The sequence below is a fragment of the Helobdella robusta genome, assembly GCF_000326865.2.
Source record: "Helobdella robusta unplaced genomic scaffold HELROscaffold_35, whole genome shotgun sequence".
NCBI lineage: Eukaryota > Metazoa > Annelida > Clitellata > Rhynchobdellida > Glossiphoniidae > Helobdella > Helobdella robusta.
In genome coordinates, this window is record NW_008704704.1 from 1,379,843 (window position 1) to 1,385,965 (window position 6,123).

A 6,123-nucleotide genomic window follows, 5' to 3' on the forward strand; every position below is an offset into this window, starting at 1 on the left:
TTAAGTAGGAAGTTGGACCCCACAGATAGCCACATTGTTTATGTTCTTCACTGTCTAGAACTTTCATGATGGAGTTGAAACAAATGTCAAAAAGTAGTGGAAAACAAGGATCACCTTGAAATACGCCCTTTCTGACTTTTATGGCTTGCGTTAGTTCATTGCCAACTGATATTGATACACTGTGGTCGGAATTGATTGATGATATTAAATTGTGAAATGGTTGAGGAAAATGATGATATTTCAGGATCAAGGTAATGAAGTGATGGCTTACCTTTCCAAATGCATTCTTCAGACCCAGCAGTGCGACAACGATAGTACGCTGATGTCGTTTGGCATCTTTCATAAGATGAGATAGCATTTGCGTGTGTTCCGCTAGTCCATCTATTATAGGATAGAAACCTTTGTGAATATTTTTTTTTATGAATATGTTTTTGTTTTTGTTAATAATAATAATGTGAACTCTTATTATTCAAAAACAGATATGTAAATGCCCCAAAATAAAATCAGGTTAATATAATTAAAAATGATGAAATAATACGATTATTCATCATTGCTCGTTATCTTGAGATAAGTACATTGATGATAAAAAGAAGTATAAAAGAGTAAAACTTGCTCGTGCATTGTTTCTATCGCAATATATCGCATATGATGAAGCTATTACTTTATTAATCAATCAATCAATCAATCAATGATCCTCCTTTGTCCATCGGGTGGACCGTCGAGGCCGATGGTGTACATTTAAGCATGTTTTTTACATTTATTTTTTCCTTTTTTCATTCCAAAAACCCTCTCTATCTTTGGCCAGTTTTATTGAATTCAGAATACCAACACTAGCCCATTCAGTAATGTCATCTATCCATTTCTTTGCAGGTCTACCAACTTTTTTCTTCCATTCTCTTTTCATCATTAGTACCATCTTAATCAATCTGTCTTCTATCATTCTACAAATGTGTCCAAAAATACCCAATTTTCTGTCTTCCAAGTTGATTTCTGATGGTTTCGTTCTTTACTTTCTGCCTCCAACTGATTCCCAACAAATTTCGGTAACACTTAATCTCAAATGCTTCCAATCTGTCTTTATTTCTTTTCTTTATTGTCCATGTTTCACATGCGTAGAGCAAGCTTGGAAAAACGCAAGATTTTATTATTCTCAACTTTGTTTTTATAGATATATTTCTACTTTTTCATATTTTCTTCAATGATGCAAACACTCCATGCAAACAAACTACCTTTCTGTTAATTTTTTTGGTGCTTTTGTCAAAGATTATAAGACTGCCAAGATACACAAACTGGTTTACTTGTTCGAGTTTTTCTGATTCTATCTGAAATTCCGCATTGTTTCTGCCTTTCCCCGTAATCAACACCTTCGTTTTGTCTTTGTTGATATGCAACCCGTGATCTTTTCCACCAACATGTGTAAGTTCAATTAGTTTCTGTAGACCATCTTCACTAGAAGCTAGAAAATTTATATCGTCTGCAAACTTGAGATCTTTGACGGTTCTCCTTCCTATGTCAATTCCACCCAATTCCAAATTCTTTACAATGCTATAAATAGTATTGGTAATATTGGATCGTCCTGTCTGCTTCCAATCTCTGCCTTTATCCAATTCCAAAGTTCTGTACCTATTATTACTGACATTTTTGATTCTTCATAAAGCAATTTCAGTACTTTGACCAGCTTTTCTGATGCCCCATACTTTCTAATGTTGCTCACAAATCTTCATGCCAGACTGAACCAAACGCTTTTTTAAAATCAACAAAACAATGGTAATTTGTCTGACCACTACTTTTTGCATCTTCCATCAGAAGTCTCAACATCAGAGTTTTTTGAATCGTGCTTTTGTCCTTTCTGAAGTCTGCTTGTTCTTCATGCAGATGTTGCTCTATGACCTTTTCCAGTTGTTTTTTTATGATGGTCAGCATGATCTTGCATATGTGCGGAATTAGTGCAATTGATCTGTAATTATTAGAGTTTTTTTGGTCTTTCTTTTTCGGCAACATAACCAAAACTGACTCGCACCATTCTTCCTGCCTTTTTCCATTTTACCAAATTTCTTGACAGATTGTGTGAATTTCTTTACACACGACTTGTCTTCCTGCTCTCATCAGTTCTATCGGAATACCGTCCTTTCTTATACTTTTGTTGTTCTTCATTTTACTCATTGCTCATGTAATTTCTTTCCCCGTTATTTCACTTTCTTCTTCATTGATTATTTTTCTGCTTTTCAAAATTTCAAGCGTTTCTTTTTTGTATTTGTTCTTGTCTGTGAATAAGTCTTTAATATATTCCGTCCATCTATCTTTAATCTTTTTACTTTCTGTTAGGATGTTTCCGTTTTTATCTTTAATAATCCTTGACATATTTTTCTGTTTTTCCTTTTAACTGTTTAACCAGCTGATACACCTTTCTTGTCTTGTTTTGCCCAATCATTGTCTCTACTTTTTCACATTTACCATTAATCCATCTCCTTTTATCTGCTCTAGCACGCTTTTTTATAATTTTGGCCGACTTTTTTATATTTGATCTTATTTTTTTCATTCTGTCTTTTTGTCATTTTCAAACTTCTTCTTTCTTCTGCAAAGTTCTATGTTTCATTGCTTATACAAGGTTTTATTTTGTTCGTTTTGATTTTACAACTTTCACCTGCTGCTTTGAGAATTTTTTCTAGGTTGCTAACTCTTGTTTTCAAATCGTAATTGGCTGCTGAGTCCAATTCATGTTCGATTTTATTTTTTATATCCTCCATCTTTTGCTTTATCATTTTTGAGTTGTATTTCACTTTCCTAATGCTTTCTCCCATTTTAAGCTTTTGTTTTATCTTTATGGTGACGTTGCATAAGACAAGGCGATGATCTGATCCAATTTCTGCACTTGGGAAAGCTCTAAATTGGGTGACAGATTTTATCCATTTCTGTTCTATCAGTATTAAATCTATCATGTTCATTTTTTCCGTCGGGAGACTCTCAAGAACATTTGTTGTTGTTTTGCCTCTTTGTGTTTGTGACATACAATCGTCGGTCCTTCACAAACTCTATAAACTTTTCCCTCTATCATTTCTATCTCCTAAACCGTATTTTTCCATTACTTCTTCCAATCCAATGTTGTCTTTTCCAATGTTAGAATTCCAGTCCCCAGCAATGATCTTGACATTTTTCTTTGGTTATGTTTTCAATGTTTGTTCCAGTTTTTCGTAGAACGTTTCAACTTCATCATCCGAATGATTTGTTGTTGGATATATATATTTGGCATTACAAAAGCGAGAGGTGATTAAAGTTCATTTCGTATTGTTGTTGTTTTAGAGCATTTATTGCCGGTTTTAATTCGTCATTTTCAGGAATGAGGTTGTTAATTTTTCTGTAGGCGTTGTGAAATTCATTCCATAGTGATTTAATTTCCTCGTCGGCATTTAGTTTAAGGTATCCTCGGAGCTTTAATCTTAAAAACTCGGCATGGTGTTTCAGCGATTTTATGTTGAGGCCTTTAATAATAATAATTAATAATAATAATAATAATAATAATAATGGGTACTTTTTTATTTTTTTCCAACTAAGGGAGTAGTAAATATTCAATGAAATAAAGTAAAATAAAATAAAATAAATGAATTAAAGATGAGAAAGTAGTCTACGCTACTCGCCATTATAGATATAAAATGCGTACAACGAGAAATATAATCAGTCTTAATATAGTTATTATACATTTGAATGTCTGTCACAATAGATAGCGTATGATGATGATATTACTGAATTAGTTAAATTGTAACATAATTGTTCAGTCCAAATAATAATAATAATAATATAAATAATACTAATAATAATATAAATACTACTACTACTACTACTACTACTACTACTACTACTACTACTACTACTAATAATAATAATAATAATAATAATAATAATAATAATAACAACAACAATAATAATAACAACAATAATAATAATAACAATAATGGGAACGTTTTTATTTTCCGAAAAACGCAAAATGAATAAAATATTAGTATAAAAAAATAAAGTACATTATGAATTAAAATGAAACAAATAGGTGCAAAGAGAAATAAAACGGTATTAAATTGAGTTCAAATTGCGTTTCTGTCACAGTAAATAGCATACGAATTAATCAAATTGTTATGAAATTGATCTGTCCATGTAAAATTAATTAATGACAATTTAAAAAGTTTAAAGAGACCCAAAGGTGAAATTTCAAATGTATTAATTTTAAATGTTTCTGATGCTCGATCAAGTTATTGTGCAGGTTTACCTTGTATTTTGATGTTTTGTATTCTTTTGATTTAAAAAAGTTTGACTCGTGGCGGACAGTTAGCACCAGTATTTCGATGGTGTCGCCCTAAAGAAGAGCAATGTCGGGACGAAGTTTTGAAGAAAGATGGTACTGGGCAATATTTGTTGCAATTTGAGTCTGCATAAATCGAGACATCAACATCTGCGAACGATTAAATATTCTCCAAAATTATGGATAGTATTTTGTTATGTCGCATTGTGTATCTTTTTAAGATTTGATAATACATGCTTGTTAGTTGGACACAAAGCATTGGAAATTTTTCCCCATCTGAAATGGTTTGCATTTGTGGGGAGTTGCTGGATAAGTGCCTTTCTTACGAATTTGAACAACATCTCTGGCAAATCGACTGTAAACTTTGACCAATGAGCAACTTAGATTTCAGGAATATGATCTTTTATTGCTTTGACTATTATTCCTTGGCATTGGAGCGACGACAGATGAGCGAAGTTATTGGTCATAAATTTGATGAGTTGTTGGCATCACCTTTTTTGTGAATTAGGATTGTAAATCCCTTTTTCCAACATGAAAAAATAGTAGAGGATGACCAACATTGACTTAATAATCGGTGGAGTATAGTTCTAAATATTGGGCATTTTTTGAATGGTATTATTGAAAATTGATCAAGTAGACAAGGGGATGATTTTGCTTTATATTTTCGTATTATTGTTAATACTTTGTTGTAACTTGAGGGGTTTGTGCTGCAGTGTTTTCGGCGTTGGTGGTTTTGTGACCGGCTTTGGAAGCTGGTTTTTGTTGTTGTTATTGTTGTTTAAAATTGAGTAAAAATAGTTCTTACATTCGTTAACATTGAATATTACTCACACTTTTTGTTGCAGTAAATGTCCTTGCAAAACCACCAGAATCGTCGTTTAAGCTGGGCTGTTGGGTCGAGTTGCTGTTTTGAAGCGAAAGATTATGTTGACAATTTCGACCTCAACTTTTGCCTACGGAACTAATTTGGTTGTCAAAATGGTCGTTGTTGTGGCCCAACTGTTTAAGTTGTTTTAATTCTTTTTTAATAACTTAATGGATTTGTTTACTTTGATATCCGATTTGGTTTTATTATTTAAGATTCCATAGCTGGAGGAAAAGTATTTGTAAATCATTGTTTGAAACGCTGTTGTGAATTGATCTATGTTGTAACTTGGTAGCGTTTGTTGATGAAGTTGAAAATAAGCATTTGCTTGTGACCACTGAACTGGGTTTCTTTGTAGTCTGATACCAAGGAGAGGCATTTCCGTTTTTTCAACTTTTGGCGATGACGGTTGGTGGTTTGATGGCGGTGAATGTTGCTGGGCGTTTGACGATGTTGACGGCGAAGAATGTTTTAATTTTGTTTTTTTTCCGTTTTTTCAACTTTTGGCGATGACGGTTGGTGGTTTGATGGCGGCGAATGTTGCTGGGCGTTTGACGATGTTGACGGCGAAGAATGTTTTAATTTTGTTTTTTCTTCAGACAGTTAAAGATTTTTGTGAAATTTGCACGAACGTTGGTGCATTTTCAGTCCTTTCCTGCCCTTGCAATATTTTCCGCAACAACAAGGAATTAAATTAGAATCCATATTGACTGAATAATCGTTCAATAAATTCGATTTGAAAATGTTAGACAAAATATTCACATTAGAATTGGCAGACAAGTGTACAACGTTAGTTTTAAAGTTTGCAGTGTTTTTCGTGCAACGCCAGGAGGGCCGTCCAACATTGACATATGATTTATGGCAATATTGGCATTTTGTTGAACAAACCGGGTAAATTAAGTTTAAAAGTAAAATAAAATAGATAACGGAATTAATTTAGAAATTTGAAAATATTGCCATCAATCAA